Raw genomic sequence first — 19,677 nt, forward strand, 5'->3', positions numbered from 1 at the left:
AAAAAGGTTTCGTTCCGTGATTGCGGCTTGGCATTTTGTGTTGTGATCCAAATAAGTCGCCTTGCAGCCCGATCCCATTCCACGCAAGGGAGTTTCTCCGAAGCAAAGCATTTTCACGGCGTGAGGACTCGAAGTAGACCACCTTGACGGCGATCGGTGGGGAAACACGTCCTATCTACGTTAAGTGTATTTGAAGGGCCGGTTCCTTTCATCTTTTCATCATTCATCTTTAGCCCTTGAGCATATGCGCCCACACTGCCATCTTCTCTTGCCTTTTGTCTTAGCTATCATTACCTCTTCTCCATAGCAACACTAATGCTTATATTTTTCGAGAAATAATCACGAGATCAAGTAACATTCTACATGCACTTCGTTTGTGCTAAAAATAATGTGTTGCTGGGCTGTTTTCTGGGATCCAGTGAAATATCTGAGGCAGCGCAATCGATAGCAAAGAAATGTCCTCTTTAGACGAAAATAAATGAGCAAATTATGCTAGACTCCCAAGCACGAAGGCTGGAAGCCAGAAGAATGAGTGGAAATAAATGAGTCATAAAGTAATAAAGGAACAATTAGTACCCTCAAGATGTATCAGTGGCATGGATTCTGAATATACGACCGAGCTAAAATGGATGTTTCGATGGGGTCCCGCGATTGTGTGTGTTCTAACGTCATCAGTATTACGGGGAAGGAAGGGCTGTTTTAGGCCCATTGAAAGCATCAATGAGGGAAGAATTGGGCCGGAAGGTTTTGATAGAGATGAGATTGGTGCCTACCCTTCTCAGAAGAAGGGGAAGCAGAAGTAGGATTGTTAGTATTATTTCTCGCGCGGGTAAGATATTACTTAGTTCCACCACGAAGAGGGAGAAGAGAGAAGATAAGTACTCAGGCGAAGATCAATTTGGGTTTAAAAGGGAGCGGAATGGGTGAAATGCCAAAACAATCATGATGTTGCTAAACGTAGGAGTGCGACAAATACGTAATTGAATGCTTCACTTACTCTGGGAAGGCATTCGACCACGCAAACTAGAAACGATTATTTTTCACAGGATAGGAGTAGACTGAAGGGATAGACAACATATCCGAAACCTGTAAATGTCTCGATTGCTCTGGTGCGGGCAGTGAAGAGTCGGAATGGGCAGCGCTAGGCAGGAGAGCAAAGCAGGAATGTCCAATATAACCTGTTCTTTTCAATTTGTATGCAGAGGAAATTGTATTTGAGGCATGGGAAGGGTTACAGTGAACGTTTAGTAGGGTATATCAGGTTTGCGTTGGTTAGCAAATACGCTGACGCCAATATGGAAGGATATGACCCGGAGAAACTATAGTGAGATAACTTATAAAGTTTGTTTGATTAAATATTCTGTGTCTTAAACGACATGAGCCATAAGTTCTTTGGAAAATTGTACTTGTTTTTATATACTTTGCCTTATATTAAACAACAAAATATTGTGAAATTAGGAAAACAATCCAACCAAATTCAACTAGCCCATTATTTAAAAGATCGAACTTATCTACGAAAAGAGATTCTCTTAGCTTTTTGTTTTGATAGCTTTTGATTCCCTTTAAAGATTTAGGACTGAGCATTTGAATATTTCGCTGCATTGTAATCCCTCTATGAACTCCCAGCGTAACAGTTCCAAGCAAACAATTCATATTGGTGACTTTGATTGTTTTATTTGAACCGCTTTCATTGATGAAATAAATCGCTATTTTGATTTAATAATTGAAAGTGATTCTTATTCTCGGAATTGAAATTATTGTTGCCGCGACATATCCTGCACCCTTGGCTCGGTCCCTATCTGACTTCTGCATTTCACTGTGCATTCAGATGAGGTGTCTCATAATTTAGCGAACAAGCGCAATGGAAACAATAATATGTTGTCGTACAACATATTTTTAGCAGGGCATTTCACAAATGTTTATCTCACTATTCCGCGTGGATATATGCGAGGTCGGTAAATTAAGTAATTTATAGACTGATTTTTTAATAATATTTTCATTAAAATAGAATTACAATTTTATATTGTCACCCTCAAATAGCTTCCTTCTGAAGCAACACGGCGCTGTTTTGTCAAGAGCCCAGGTTTTTCGGTGGCTTAAGGAATTTTCAGAAGGAAGAGAGGCGATTGATGATGAAACTGGAAGCCGAAGGCTTTAATCTTCAAGAACCGATGAAAATGTCGAGAGAATCCGTGATCTTGTACGTTCAGATTGTCGGTTGACATTAAGAATGATCGTGGAAGAATTGAATTTGACTCACACCACCGTTCATCAGATTTTGACCAATGAATTGGGGTTGAAAAAATTCTGCGCAAAAATGGTTCCAAAAAACCTTTCGCCAGACCAAAAGGACCAGTAGTTTTTGGCCAGTAAAAACATTCCTGTGGCTTCTCAGCCTTCTTATTCGCCTGACTTGAGTCCTTGTGACTTTTTTCTCTTCCCGAAGTTGAAAAATCACCTCAAGGGAACTCACTTTTGGGCATTCGAAAATACTCAAATGGCTGAAACCGACCAGCTGAAGGCGATTCCAGGATCGGAGTTCCAGCACTGCTATGAGGAGTGGAAGAACCGTCTCCAGCCCTGCGTGGCTTCAGAAGGAAGTTATATTAAGGGTGACAATATAAAATTGTAATTCTATTTGAATGAATTAATAAAAAAAATCAGTCTCATTACTTAATTTACAGACTTAGTCCATTCACACCTTCATGAGTGTGGACAAGTTAACAAATCCTCGGGTAATTTTTACTATCATTAATTTCTTCCATACTGCTTCCTCATACTCAATCTGCCCAATTGACAAATTAACTGAGGCATAATTTTATAAAATATTTTATCTATTTTTTCAGATCACATTGTCTTTCATTCAAAATAGATTCCTAGTGAATCACTACAACCCTGGAAGCGGTGGCACAATTTCTTTGAAGTACTCCTGCCACTCATTTATCGACACGCTTTCCTTTCATCGCCAATTCCATTTTGTGAAGCGGCCAGAAGCCGCATGGAGCAAAATCAAACGAATATGGGAGTAATGGGGTACCGCGATATTTTATTTATCCGAGATACCACGTGCAATTTTGCCCGCCGGCAATGTGTCCGCCGGTGAATTGTCATGCATGAAAGACGAATTGATCGCGGCATTCGGGTCGAAATCGAAGAACCCTGACCCATAACTGACTCAAGTAGCTTGCAACATTCACCGTTTGACCTCCTGTGAGACGCTTATACCTTAAAGAAAATTCATTCCCAATCAAAGGCAACTTTGAGCAGAGTCTTGATTCGGCTTTTTTTTGTTTTCCCACCATTCACACCCTTAAATTCAATAAATACTCTGGTTCATGATGAGTGGCACATGAGGAAAGCACCATGCCTCCTTCAGTAATTACGCGTTTCGCACACGTATATATTTAAATTATCGAGGGATGTGAAATTATAAATTAAATATGTTAAATTATGTAACAAAAAATTATAAAAAAACCCAAAAAATCAGTTCCCTTGTTTAATTTATGAAATTAGAGCTGTTTCTCCAATAATAAAACCTTTTGTTTACTTTGTTATGATTGCTCCCACTTTATATCCACGGCAACAATGTCAACAAATATAGAATTCCAAATAAACAAGATGGCGTATATCAGGAACGGAATTTTCTTTACTTACACATAATCTGCATACGTATATACCCTGCCATCTACCAAAAATGTGTGTGGCAGGGAGTGCAAGCACCAGGTGGGAAGGGTATGGGGTACGGGTGTTACAAATGGTTAGGAAAAGTAAAAGAACGTCCCCTCACATTCCCTGAAAAGACGTCCATAGCGGCGCAAAGCCACACGCACGTCATGGTAAACTCATTTAAGTGTGTGCGCCAAAATGCGAGCGCAAACCTACCGTTTGACCAAAATTTGAGTTAAAGTCGCATGGGCAGTGTATTTTAGGAGTATTAGTTATCCCTTGATAAGCCTGGTAGATGCGCTACAGTCATTTCGAAGAGCTTCGACCACTTTTTAAAAGTTATCTTCAGTTATAAATGTTGCTGACGGACCTGGCCGTGAATTATCTTCTCGGCACTCCGATTAATCCTATTCATATCTACACATCTAGGATAATTACGTCAAACAATACCCGATGACTCTATGTATTAAAATGTACCCCGTTGAAATTAAACGGCAGATTCGTTTGATTCAATCATATTTGCAGTGTTCTTCATACAAAATGGTTGTGCTTTTAACATGCCTTCAACAAAGAAAAGACGCGTTTCATTTACATACTACGTTTACTCTACACTGACCGGCTTGTGAACAGCTGACAAAATGGGCGCGCTATTGATCATAACCTCATTCTGATATTGTTCCAAAAGTATTGCTCTCCTCCTAATCCTCGATTTAATTAACTAAAAAATCACAAATTAATGGGACACAAATGGGATAAGATAAATTTGGTATTTTAATTAATTTATCTTTAAGTTGTTTCATCAATTGGTTTGGGGCTCATTTTTCCAGTGATCGTCAAGTCAGAAACACAACTATGACGGAAGCAAGTTGAGCGATACATGCTGATGCTAGGCGGCCTAATACTGTCAGCATGCCCATGTCATTATCAACTCAGGCTTCCATCAATTGGAATCAAAAGCAAAAATAAAACTGTATTGAAGAGACATTGAGGATTTACGAGTGGTGTGAGAATTTACGGGTGGTGTCCTAGCACCACCCCCGCCACACGCCCTTCCGGCGGCTTGTGGGGTAATGTTTAAATGTAGTTGTAGATACGACGCAAATGTTCCACCTCAGAAAGTACCTACCGTCATACCGCATTAACAATCAAACGGCTACGTTAGTGGTTTGAAAATTTAACGGTATATAACTCTGTGTATTATTATTTGACTCATGTTTTTATCCAGAGATAGCGCTGTTGATTACGTGAATATTAAATTTTGGTGAAATTGAGCTTCTTACGGCCTTTTTATGAATGAATTCATGAAATAGTTTTTACTTATGGCGTAAAGGCGTTTTCACTTAAAGCGTGTGTGTTCATGTCATTTTGCCCTCTTCCATTGTATATACTATTCGTTTCTTTCTTTTGACCGATGGGCTTAATTCCCTGCTATTTCCCTTTGTTGACATCGCAATTAGGCCGTCAAATGTTTTGTCATCCCTTGTGTTGGTTCTACTTTTCTGTAATACCTGAGTGATTGAGTGAATGAGTTTATTATTCCCCCGCAGTCCGTCCCTGGCGTCTGGGTAACTTCATCACAAACGTAGTCGGTCTATTTCTAGTGATCGCGTAAGGTGTTAAGGTAGCCCAGAGCCGGCCCCCGGCGTTGGGAATACGTATCTCTCCATAACCCACTTTGGGTTCACCAGCGTGACTTGAGATTGTATTTGTACGTTTCCAATCGTGTGCATGTCTTACAATCTTGAATGTGTGTCTGACCAATGGCGATGGATTGACTTTCCCTGTAAGTCATTTAGCTAACTAATTATATTACCATCCTTTTTCCTTTTAAAGTGGTGTTCAAAACCCTTTACGGCTTGAGGAAAAATTATTTCATATAGTCATTCTTGGACAACATTGACCCATGAGTTAATCTCTGTGCCCTTATTATTCCCTACTATTTTACATTTACTGTTTACCTCATGCCTCTGTTTGTTAAATCGATTCCCATCACCCATTCCCATAACAGCTTAGCATGGCCAAACCAGGGTAGCAAACTTTTTTCTTACGTTTATCCATAACGCATAGTCCAGCCTTAAAATTCTTTATCTAATTTCTCGTCTTTCTATCAATGCTTGATTTCGCAAAAGCAGTAACTCGTCAAATTATTTTGCAATGGAAACTCACCATTCTACCCATTTTCTTTAAGAAACTGCTTTTTTTGATTGAAACACTTTCACCTTCGATTTCAACTACCGCTGTTGCCTAACGGAAGCCATTCAGGCCTCTCTGAAAATCTCCTGGACTCACAGACAGCAATGGATCGCCGGCGTATAGAATGACAGATCCATACATCTACTCCGAATACTAAATTAGAGTCAATGAATAAAAGCCGGAATACAGTAAAATAAGAAGATGTGCAATGTGAATGCAAGATTTAAGAATAAACTTCTCTCTAATTAGGCTTGAGTGAATTTGAAGGCTGTAATCCGTGAATTCACCGAGAGTGGAGTTGGGAACCTCCTTTGGTCGAAAGTATGGAGGGCGATGCCTTGGGGAATGAAGAAATGAAAGATTCTCTTTGTCGTTGGAAAGGAATGGGAAAACGCATAAAAAGATGAATAGACCTAAGCGCGAGTAAACGTGGAAGAGAGCTCATGATATTTAAAATGAGAAAAGGAATGAATAATAATATATTGCGAAAGAAATCGAGGAAAGAATACAAATGTGAGCGGCAGGAAATTTATAAGAAATAATTTTCAAGCAAATGGGAAACTATTTTGGGAATGAACCGAACAAGAGGAGCGAAATGGGGGAAAATTGAAATTAATAGAATGGGAGAGATCTTGGATGTGTGCTGACCTAATGATTGTTGGAGGGAGTACTTTGAGAATTTATACAATAGCGGCAGATATTATGTTACTCTGCCAGCTATGTACGTAGACTTGAGGAAAATGACTAACGTAAAATTAACGTTGCAACAGAAGTTACGATTTTGCAAAAGGGAAAAGCAGAGAATGTTGATAGCATCTCATACAAAATTTTTATTTATAGTCACAATTATAATTGCAAATTGCTTAATTTATTTTTGTGAACTTAAATTGTGCCAAAGCGAAAGCCGAAAACTAATTCGACGGTAGTACATCTGAATAAAAGGGAAGGGAAGTAAAATGGAATATAAGAATTATAGTGCAATGCACCTTTCAAGGAAATGTTCGATGATGACCGTGATTGAAACAGTATGGAAGTGTTACCTTCCAATTATTGGAGCAAAATCTGAGGAGTGCAACCTGGTTTATGGTGGGGAGATAAATTCCGCATCATCTGTAAGCTCTTCGGCAAATAGGCGAGCCAAACATGGATATGCGAAAGGAAGTGCAATGTTCATTAGTTGACCTAGAGGATACATTATTATTATTGGTGTTTTCTACCATTCAAGATTTTGAACGGACACATAAAAAATCTTTACCCCTCACTGACAAAGACATAGCATGGCATCCAATACTACAAAAAAATATTCAATTTCATATATTTTCTGCCTCCCTTCACGACGTTCCGACCGACCAAACGACCAAGTCTGTGCCCTGCCCGAATCTACGATCCATATAAAACTTTCTACTAATATTTTTTTAACATAATTACACAATGCAATTCAGCCTACTGTTGAAGGCTTTTTTGCCAAAGCAATTCCTCTCTAATACTTTTTTCAAAACTTGTCCAAAACACATCACTGATTTTTTTCTACTTTTGTTTAGAAATTTTACTTTCTATTTCTCGAAAACCTCAATTTTTCCGAATTTGTACTGTTTACTACGTTTCAGTCATCGTCTCGAAGGTCTCATATCTGCGTGGATAGTAGTATACACACGTACAATACTTATAAAAAGACAAACAAATTGTATCTCCTATGATAAAAAGTAAATTTACTTCTAATTACTCATATTCTTGTGCGGGACAGATATTTTGTTTCGTTTCTTTTTTTTCAATATTTTCTATTTTTCTGGAAGATGTAAATTGTTCTAGGTAGATTACCGCAGCGTGTGTAGTTTAAGGAATAATTGATTTTGGAAATAAGAATTTTGTGTTAACAAGGGAATTGTTGATAATTCTTCCAGCGAAACATTTAACTTTTTTGTATGAGACCTATTGGCAAAGAATTTCTTTTTCACGTAATATTTTGTGCATGCATTTAATTTCATGTAACTTTGCTAGCTTATTATATAATGTATTAGTGGCACTGGTTTCATCGATTCCATATTTGATTCGTACTTTTGCGTCAGTGGCTGCCGTTGCATGGTGAAACATGTTTGGCTCGCCTACCACGGTGATGGTGGAAACACGCCACTCTGCGTGGAAATTTCGCTTTCGTCTGAATATTATTGCCAGCCGAGGCCTTTGTAATGCTACATGGGACTTATAAAGATTTTCTTCTTCCCTACCAAGCAGCTCGAAGATTGTATATAATGTTTAAAGATAGGAAGCAATCAATTACAAAGGAAGTTGGACCGGACCACCATTACCACACCATTGCTCTTGCCCGTGCCGTTGCCATAGTGAAAGGAGATCGTTGATAAGCGTTTATAACTTAATTAGAATATTTTACAGATTCATTGAGGTCCACCCCTCGTTGTTGATGGAAAAATACGTACATATGCTGCGTGTTTGAGCACGGTGGAGTCCGCTAAATCAATCGCAAAATCGCGATTACCTCGCGAAAATCAATGAAAATTGAGTTTCTCATCCTTTCTACAAGGAATCTCATCCTTCCTACTGCATAATCTATACGCTAGCGTCGTCTGACTTTTTCCTGTTATCAAATGTAAAGAAACAGTTTCGTTCTTCATAATCAGAAGCAGTGGTGAAAGCTACTGTTGTGATTTTGAATGACAAAAAACAATGAATGGATTCCAGAATGTGTTTGGAGAGAAGAAAAAAGGTTTAATTAATTTCTTTCACAAGCTGAATTAAATTAAATTTTTGAATTGGCATTTCATGGCACTAATTGTGAATTTCTTTGTTTTAAAATCCATTCATTCAGCGTTAAAAGCATCCCTCCCTTTCTCCTCATCCAAAATTTCGAACAAAGGGCGTCACAAACTGCAAATAGAAGGTCTTCCGGAAAACTTTCCCCTCTCTCATTCTGCTTAATACTCCACATTATTCCATGATGAAATATTAAGACCAATTGGGGCTCACCAGCAATAAGAGGGGTCCATTACCAGTGGGGTTGGGAAATAGATGGATCCATCTCCCGTTCTTCCACGCTAAAGTTTTCTTCGTCTATAAAATAATTCTTCTTTTCCTGTAATTCACCTGGAGGGATATACTTTTTTCACTAGAATCATTTGCGTGTATCAAACCGAATGAGTTCCCAAAACAGTCCAGCGCATCCTGCTGAAACTGAATCAGGGGATCCCACTTGAGGATCCTTTGCAACCGATTTCATTTTGTTCATAATAATTTCATGCCGGATGCTCCCATGCGTGACCCTCCCACCCGCGGCACGTCCACGTGTCAAACGGAAGCGAAGGCTTAAAAAAAAAAAAACACCACCCCTCCCCCTTCGCACGTCTAGATGCGTCCTTCGCCCGCACCGTGGCGTGCTCGCCCTGGGGTCTCCTCCCTCTTAATTGCGGGGCTGCACAACCTTGAGTGTCGAAATCCGCACCATATGATGACTTTGTTAGGCAAATCATCGAAACGGGCATTTTGGCGCTTCGATTGTTCGCGTCGCTTCGGAAATTTCGTCTCTGCGCGATCGCCATCGCGCGCCCTGTGCCGGGAAACTGCAAAAGCGGAAAGATAAGGTGTGGGGGAGGGGATGGATTCTAGTACAGAAGGATAAAAGTATTCAATCTTTCCCCGAACAGTCGGAAGTCATTGTAGTAGGAAGCCAAAGTCACTTTGGAAATATTGAGGGCATTTAATTTACAAGTCGGAACAAAATTAAGCATTACAAAGACATCAGGTACATCTGTAGGTGCATGTGTATGTTAGTTGGTAGTTTGTGTGTTTGCATGTGTATGGGTTGTTAGGTTTTTTGCATGAATGTATACCATGTTTCGTTCGTGGATTGTATAGATTTGTGGCATTTGCATGCGGTTTTTTTCTTAATTAACGGGCGGTGCCATAACACTCCCCGCCACACGCCCTTTCGGCGGCTTGCGGGGTATTAAGGAGATGTAAATGTAGAATGGTCCATATCGTGACGTCGTGCGCCCTTGTGCCGGGTGAAGTGTAGATGAATGTAGTTAAAATCCGTCGTAGTTATGAATTGTCCCTCCGGAATGTGCAGAATACGAGCCGGTAATAAGTTTCTCAATTATGCCTGCCCTTTTTTAATGCTTTTCTTGACCTCTTTTTGTAGGTATAGAAACAGCTGCTAACCATATAATACCCGCAATACGTGTAGGTATGTCGCATGAATGGTGTTCGGTCGCCCCCTTCCCGCGCGGCTTTCGGGAGGAACGTGGGGTGCCATGTGCATGAGAAAATAGAGGAAGTACATATAGAATGGTTGGTGACCTACCACCCCCTGCCACACGTCCTTGCGACGGCTAGCAGGTTATTATGTAGCTGTAAATGAGTCCTTCGAGGCCGATTAACAAGCACGGCCTCCCATTTTTGCTACTTTCCTGTGAAATAAAGTCTAAAACTTAACGCATCTAAAGAGGTATACTTCTAATTGAATAGACACGTTGGTGGCCATGCCTCCGGCAGATTAACTTAAAACCCTAACTCCCTTGAAGACTGAAGGGACCTATTTATTGACTGCAGTCATAGTTATGTACCAAAGTCTGATTATAAATGTACAATTACCTCCTCGCTACGTAAAAACTTGGAAAATATTCAACTAATTGCTCCCTGCTACCGCTATCAATTACTACCCCTCAATTGGAATCATCAGGGAGAGCATTCGAGTTCAAATCGTATGAATTTCATGCACAGTTATCTCTTTACTTATTGACAAGGGTACCTATCCGATCATGCCCATTGTATTATTTATGTTGCGTACGAGTTTTGTATAAAAAACCCAGAAATAATTGCCCTTGGATACATCGTGCGTTAAATACGAAAGTAATTTGTTACAAGGAAAGACACTCTTGATTTGGAACTAACATCATTATATCCGATCGTCATATATTAGGCGCGGCAGGAATTTTACATTAGCGTCACATAAACGAAAGAAGGACCAGTTCCTTTTTTACTCCTACCGCGCCGTTTTTTCCCTTCTTCTGGGAGAAACGACGTTAACACTCCCGACTCACTTCGCCCCGGAGTAACATGTCCTCTGGCCTGTGACCGGAATCCTCAATTAGATGGTGTGCCCCTTGGAAGACGCATCGCGTACCGAATCAGAACGACTCCATTGGCTGAGAGACGGCCAGTGGACGGGAGAAAAAATTTTAATACACACGCATACGTACATATACATGTAAAAGTGTGAGTGTGTGTGTATATACTATATATATATATATCGTATATAGAAACACTCACACGAGCAGTATAATATTTGGACGGCACAATAGAACACAAATAAAATAGTAACACTTAAAAGGATACTCACATTGTTGATTATTCGAGCTTTCGGCCTCCTCTGAGGCCTTCTTCAATTCTTACTTAGTTCAATCAACAATGTGAGTGTCCTTTTATGTGTTACTATTTTATTTGTGTTCTAATATATATATATATATATATATATAGTTAGAGCATCGGCCCGGCAAGGCGAAAGATGCGGTGTTCAAGTCCCGGTCAAGGAAATATTTTTGCGCTTGTGATTTGTTCGTTTCCACCTTCCCTACCACCTCTCCTGTGTTCGTCCTTTACGTGTGTTCCTATCCATTTTCTTTACATCTATTTCCACGTGAATGAATATTTCTTCGCCATATGGTGGGTTTTCGTGTTTGAATGTGTATACACACACAGCTAAAGCTAGCTTCTAGCTTTTAGCGAAATTCTTGTGTTATGATGGGTGTTCGGTTTTCATTTGACTCCCTTCAGTGAGTGAGAGAGAGAGAGAGTGTGTGTGTGTGTGTACGTTTATATCTATATGGATTTAGATATAAATGTACGTATGTTCTTGTAGATATACTCGTTTTCTATGGTCTCGCCCAACTTCCTCACCCATCTCCTTTCTGCCTTTCTGGTGGGATAACCCATGAATTGATTTCGACCGGTGCCAATCGGTGAGTGAGGGAGTCTTCGAAAGGAGCTTGCATGGATAATGCGTCGAGAATACGAATACGGGGCCCTGCGAGGGAGTGGGATGGGGAAGAAAGGGTTAGACACGGACCTTCGGCCCCTGGCTGTCTTGCGCGTGGGGACCAACGGAGCCGAAGTTCCACCTCTATGCGACCGAGAGCGTGGAATTTAGCTCTCCCAAGCGGCTACCCGACATCTCTTACGTCAATCATTCTCTGAAATACTACCTTGATCAAAAAGTTCCCGGAATAACCACCGTGTGCCGCTCCCATCGTTCCGATTTGAGTTCTGTTTTTTTTTGTTAAATTGGTACATCTGTTGTTGATATTCCCTTTAAATCTTAGTGTCATAACTTGACATTTGCAAAAGTTACGTAGCCAAGAGTACATCTATCTCTGTGTGTGTTGGCGATTTTTTACAATTTCAGAAATGGATTTAAATTTGCAACAACGAACTTGTATTAAATTTTGCGTAAAAAACGGATTTAGTGGCGCACGGACGTTGGAAATGTTGGAAAAGTGTTTCGGCAACGATTCTCTAAAAAAAACGGTCGTTTACCAGTGGCACGAGCGGTTCAGAAGTGGTCGTGAGTCAATCGAAGATGATGAACGCAGTGGCAGACCATCGACATCGAAAGTCGGTGAAAAAATTGATAAAGTAAAAGAAATGTTGGTCAATAACCGCAAATTAACCATCAGAGAAATAGCGGAGGACTTGAACATTGCCTATGGATCCGCCCAAGACATTGTGGTTAATGATTTGGGTTTCCGTCGTGTAGCAGCAAAGTTGGTGCCAAAAGACCTCAATTTCATGCAAAAAAGAGACCGTGTTGACGTCGCAAAAGACATGATTTGCGAGGCTGAATCCGATCCCACATTCATCAAAAGGATCATTACTGGAGACGAGACGTGGGTTTATGAGTACGACACGCAATCCAGACATCAGGCAAGTGAATGGCGTTCACCAAATGAGCCGAGACCAAAAAAACCACGTCGTTTTCAGTCAAAAAAGAAGGCAATGCTGACGGTTTTCATGGATTACAACGGTGTAGTGCATCATGAATTTTTGCCAGAAGGCCAGACAGTAAACAAAGAGTATTATTTGGGCGTTATGAGACGTTTGCGTGAAGCAATTCGCCGAAAGAGACCAGAAATGTGGGCAGAAAACTCGTGGATTTTGCACCATGATAACGCACCGTCGCACAGTGCTATCATTATTCGTAATTTTTTGACGAAAAATGCAACAAATACCATCCAACAGCCACCGAATTCACCTGATTTGGCTCCCTGTGACTTCTTTCTGTTCAATCGAGTTAAAAAACCATTACGGGGAACGCGTTTTAGCAGCCGAGAGGAAGTAATGGAAAAATCGCAGGAAGCACTGATGGACATACCGAAAACCGAATATAAAAAATGTTTCGAGGATTGGATCAAGCGCTGGCATAAGTGTGTTGCAGTCGATGGGGATTACTTTGAAGGGGACAATATAGATTTAGATGAATAAACTTGTATTTTTAATTTTCTGAATAAATTCCGGGAAATTTTTGATCAAGGTAGTATATTCTCTGTGACGACAAGTTTTATTTTTTTAAAACCAATTGAACTTCAATTTGCTTACGACCTTTGATTTGGCAGGATTACTCTGTTATGAAGAGAAGAAATAAGGAAAAACTGGTATGCAGTTTCCAAAACTCAAATGGGTGGATAGGATATACTCAAATATCTGCTCGTTTACAATGTTTTTGTTGAGTATTTAATTGATACATTGGAAATGCTTATTGGGAATGTTTCCTTATATGCATGATTATTACTACTAATGGAGATGGTTCGTTGGCTTAATTTCATTGCCTAATGTGAATGAGTTTTTTTTTAACCGCCAGTCTTCCGTGTACAGTACATGAATGCAACTCTCCGCGTCCGCCTGATCTGAGCCCTCGGTCACAAACCTTGCCAGATCACGAAGATCTAGATGGTGCTTTTACACGAGGTATATTCGAAACGGAAGGAAGGATGGAGAGGAAGTCAGCGTCTGGAGTCATCCTAGCCTTCTACTCGTGAGTTGGGAGTCGGAATGTCCTCAGTTACGTAACTTTCCTTTTCCGAGTCTGTGATGTTCTTGAACACGAGTCAATTGAATCAGAGGTGATTTGGGTACAAAATCTGTATTCTTGTTAATAATGAGCCTCCTGCGGTCACCGTGTGGAAAAAGCGACGCAAACGGGGTTCGTCCAACAGCTCCTAAATATCAAAAAACGTACTTACGCACATTACATGTCATCTTCTTCAATTACATTTTAAATTTCAAGTAGATTGAGATTTTCCTCCCCTTTCGCACATCTCGTGCTATCGACAAAGCAATAGGAAAGCTGTGTGAAGTGTCAGAAACCACACTTGAACAGGCATTTTGACTGACTACATTGGGAGTACAGTGAATCGGACGTTGGTATTGATACTTAAAAACGGGAAAGAGCCTCATTTAACCATCGGAAGAGTAAAGAAAGAAGAGATTCGGGCAAGAACCTGGAACAAGATGGAGTCGTAGGTTTTCTTTGAGGTGAAGGAGGGAGGGGAAAGGGGGGGGAGAGAGATGATACCTTGGCCCTTCTCTCACTGGGCGTGGAAGGAAGAGAGGGCAGGGATGGGGGGGGTGAGATAAGAGGATGGGGTGGTGGGCGAGGAGATGGGAGTGGATGTCCGCCCCGAGGAGGACCCCTGCCGTTTCGAGGGCGAGGAGGGAGGGGATGATGGAGTGACTCGGCGTGCAGGGGGCGGGTGCCTCTGAGAAGCGGGGGGGAGGGCTGGAAGGGAGGAGGGGGAAGTGCCGTGCCCGGTTCCCACCCCCTTCCCACGTCGCCCGCCATCCACGAATTATTCCTCCCGGGGCCCCAAACATCGTCTCCGTGCACATACGCATACAGTTAGGGGGGGGTGGGCTTCTCTTGACCCTCTCCCCCAATCGCGACGTCATTATCTGCAATCCTGCCACCCAGCCCCTGCCCCTCCCCCCTTTGTACCCCTCGCTGATGGCAGCAGGTGTACCATCTGTGAGAGGAGGGAGGGGCGGAGGGGGGCCGAGAGCCACTCCACTCCGCCCCCCAACCCCGTGGGCCTATTTCGTGCGGATAGAGAGGGATGGGATGGAGTGGGGGAAGTAAGAGTAGCGAGAGGGCTTCGAGATAGCCGGGGAGAAGACTTAAGATTTGTTCATTGTTGCTGTTGAAGTTTATCGGAGGGACTGAAGAGGTCATTGCGCCATTGGGGGGATATTTGATTGATACATTGGGGATATTTGGATGGTTTAGAGTGGAAGGCTTCTAGGTTTTAGGTTGCGGGGGAAGAAGGGTGAAGAAAAACCTGGTGTCGAATTTGGCCTACCCTTAACGATACGAACCAAGATCTAGTATACTAGTAGGTACAGGTAGCAAATTCTGATCCGATCAAAGATTCTCGCTACTCTTTGCAGTCGTCTCGACGTTCAAGTACGCAGTGTTCGGATCACTGTGAATGAGGCTCCACTCTGCCTGGATACGAGGGCCGCGCAAGTCTTGTTCGGAATCTGAGCCACAACGTTTTCCCGATTCCTTTCCTTGTCATTTAGTTCGTCTTTTTTCGAAGAAAGACGACTCAATCAAAGAGAGGGATGCTCGTTATTTTGAATTTTTTGGATCAAATTTTCGTTGGCAAATTACCAATATCCTTAAGGAACTATAAGTATGTTTAATACCGCAGATGTGGTGGATGCTCTTTAGTATGGAAAAGGAATACTTGAATGGGTTGGGAAAAATTACTAGTGCTCGTTTGAGTTAGTACTACTCAGTACTACTCTAATAATAATAGGTATTTTTTACTTATTACAAAGGCAAAAATAACAATATATTACTCGCTTTATAACCATGATTATGTTTCCGTAGAGGGTCTAGTTTTGTAAAACATTGTCATGACAAACTCGACAGCGTACCAAAATTATTAGAGGAGCTAGGCTGCGATTCGCTCACGGAGAGAAGGTTAAATTACGGAGTAAATCTCTTGCTTAGATTGGATATCTCTTTAGTAATGATGTTGAAAATGTGTTATTAGCCTCAGCTTGGCTACGGTAGTTTAGAATGATAGATTTAAGATGTAATTTATCCCACTAACGATAAGGGATCAGAATAGCTTCATACATTCGCTCGATGAGCACAACGAGTCTAGTGACCATTCTTATGTCAATATATAGAACAATCTTAGTCAAGTGACGACATTGTTATTTTCAAATTTCTAATTTGATTTAATGCGTTTCATTTGAAACAGAAAAATATTTTACTGAAGAAAATATGATGAAAGCTAAAATAATTGAAAAGAAAGTGGGTATTCCAAATGATCAACCAATTTCATTTAATAAATGCTTTATTAATATTCCTTTTCCCTTCCAAAAAAGGAGTTATCACTGAGCTGATATGCATCTTTTAACGGGGAGTACTTGAAGATGCACAATCCCTGGTTATGCTTGTGTCACAAAATGTGGGTAACTCATCATGAATTTAGGGTCTCTGCAACTTCGTTCCTGTCTCCTCGAATGACATGGGCTCACATCCCCTTTACTTAAAATAGTGATCAAGCCGACGCCACATCCAGTCCCGTCTCGGCTGCATGACTGCACTCCCAGGTACCAACTGAAAGGCATGGGACGGTAGTGAAAACTCAATGAAGTAGGCACTCACTGTAAGGAAACGCATACCTAATAATTAATAGGGATCACATTGTGTGATGAAGGACGAGAGTGAAACGGACGACGAAAATCAGGGCCTATACATACTGAGGAGCGAGTTCGATAGAGCAGTAAAAGACCTTAAGAAAAACAAAACTCCTGCAGAAGACAAAATCGACGGAGACATCATCAAGGCACTCGGAAACAAAGCCAAGGACAATCTCTGTGTAATAATCAAAGATAGCTACACAGACGGAAGCCTTCCTGAAGACTTTCAAAGGAGTGTGATGATCACGTTACCAAAGAAGACGAGGACAGAGAAATGTGAGGAACTCCGCACCTTTAGTCATAAGTCACATGCATCAAAAATACTTAGTAATGAGTCGAAGGATGGAAAGGAAAATTGAAGACGACCTTTCGGAAAACCAATTTGGCTTTAGGAAGAATGGAGGAGCCAGGGAAGTCATACTCTGTCTGAGAATCATGATAGAGAAAACAATATATGTGAACAAGCAATTGTATGTGGCATTCGTGGACTTGGAGAGAGCCTTCGACAATGTGGAATGGAAAAAAGATGTTTGGACTGTCGAAAAAACTTGAAATAGATTATAACGACGGAAGAATAATCCATCAGCTATACAAGAAGCAAGTAGCCACAATGCGAATGAGAGATGGAAGCCATATAAAGGCTAAATCAACAAAGGAGTTAGACAAAGATGAAACCTCTCTCCTGCATTGCTCAACATGTACCTGGAAGAGGCAATAAGAGAAGCACAAGGCATCGGATTAAACGGAATTAGGATCAATGTAGAAGATATAAACATGCTACGCTTCGCCGACGATATTGCAATGATAGCAGAAAACCAGGAAGATCTTCAAAGGACGCTAAACGTATTGGATCAAGTTCTAGGATATAAGATACAACATGAACATAAAAAAGATGGAGAATAAAATCCAAGTATGTGGAAGAGAGAAGCGGAATACAGTAATCGCATTGAAAGGACAAAAATTAGAGCAAGTGGATTCCTTCGCCTATCTCGGAAGTACCATCACATGGGACGGAAGAAGTACTACTGACATCAAGCGAAGAACAGCTCAAGCCAAGCGAGCATTAACAATGAAAAGACAACTGCTGTGTTCAAAGAAGATAGAACTACAGACGAGGAAATGTTACGTGAAAACATTCGTATGGAGCGTGGCACTCTATGGATCAGAAGCATGGACCATTGGAAAATTTGACAAGAAAATACTAGAAGCCTTCGAAAGCTGGTGCTGGAGGAGGATGTCTAAGAGCAAATGGATGGATAAAATAAGAAATGAAGAAGTATGCAGAAGAATAGACGAACGGATCTTATGAAACACCATAGAGAAAAGAAGGACCAGATGGATTGGCCACACCCTGAGGCACAATGGATTCCGTATAATAGAAGGAAAAATAGAGGGAATAGTCCCAAGAGGAAGGCCTAGGGATAAATACGTGGGACAAATAAAGAAGAGAGTACATTGCAAAAAATACCAGGAAGTAAGCAAATTATCATCAGGTAGGGTGAGATGGAAGGCTGCAGTCAACCAATCTTAGGATTGAACGACCAATGATGACATATTGTGTTCGTACACGCGAACGCACGAACACCTACGCATGTATGTGCAAGTACCCCTATATGAATCCATACGTACCTACGCATTATTAAAACGACCAAACTTTCTCATGGATATAATTAAAATGGAGACGAAAGGAAAAGGGAAATCTTCCAACCGATGGCCATTTAAGTGGGAGGAAGCGACTTGTACGTATGAATAGGAATGGTGATTGAGTCTCCTCCTTGACGGTAGAAAGAACCCTTTCGCTGTCTGCCTTGCCCCCTCCCTCTTCCCATCTTTTTAGAGAGACCGGTGACGGGACGGGGAGAGAGGGGAAAGGAGGGGGGGGTCGCGGGAGAGAGGGGGGTGCACAGGCGGCGGCCATCCTGAGCTGGTCGGGGGGGATAGGGAGGGGGGTTTGCTTGATGCCCGAGATGCTGGCCTCGCCGAGGGAGAGAGAGATATATACCTACTCGTACGTCACGTGTGTGTGTGCATGAGCAGAATGCATATAAAGTTCCACCCTCGTTTCCTTCTCCAGGTCTGTTGTCACATACCTCTCTCTCTCTTCACATGCATACATATTCGCGGTGCCCGCCTCCCTCTTTATGTGCGGTCTCCCTCGCAGCGCGGGGTCTCCTTCATAACTCTGTCCGCCGCCTTCCCTTATCCCTCCCCCCTTTCCCCGCACCCAAACGCGATCGGAGGGTTCCTGCCCGTCTTGAGGCTCCCGTGGGCAGCCTTCCCCCGCCAGCCACTCTGACCGCCGACGCTCGCCGTGAGGAAGTTGCTCCCCGGGGGGAAATTGATTCGTTCGGTTTTTCGATTCTTCGAGGTAAATTCTAGTCCGGGCAAACAAGTTATTCAAGACTAAGGTTCATCATTCACCTAAAAATCATGTGCCTCAACGAACTGCTTGGCTACGTATAACGCAGCCACGAAGGTCTCACATGAATAATTCAACAGAAATATTGTGATATGCGAATTGTAGTAGGTACGAGGCTTAATCGTGAATGGCAGAATCATGATCCTCCTGAATATTCGCTGAATTATCAGTCGGTGGATATAGCTAAAAATATCCACAGGGCTATTATATCCTTACTTTCTTGGTTGCCATTAGTAGCATTTAAATTTTGTTTTCTCGGTTGCTCACCGTAATGTAAGGAATTATCGCGGTTTTTCCCTGAAATTGAGTTCTTTCAACCAGTTTCGAACCTTACACTTACATGAACGATTATGTAATGGTGTAGAAAATCCGAAAAAGGTTGAAAAAAATGTTGGTGTAGAAAACCGCATTGGATTTTCCCTTTAATTTGAAGGAGGTCCACCACACCAATTCTGAAACACTTTTCTTTTTCGTCTGCAAGTTTAGGAGACACTTTGAAACTGTTGTCAATATGTTTTTTTGCGGCAGCACAAGCAATTACTTTTTTCGACACCATGCTTAGGCATCTGTTGCGTATTGATCTACAATTAATGCTAAGTTTTCCTTGGTGGTAAAAATAAATAATAATGTAAATAGATACTTTATTAGATCCATTGATTACCATCATGCCCTTGACT

This window comes from Hetaerina americana, unplaced genomic scaffold (genome assembly GCF_022747635.1).
Source record: "Hetaerina americana unplaced genomic scaffold, ioHetAmer1.1.p SCAF_1, whole genome shotgun sequence".
In the NCBI taxonomy this organism is placed as follows: Eukaryota; Metazoa; Arthropoda; class Insecta; order Odonata; family Calopterygidae; genus Hetaerina; species Hetaerina americana.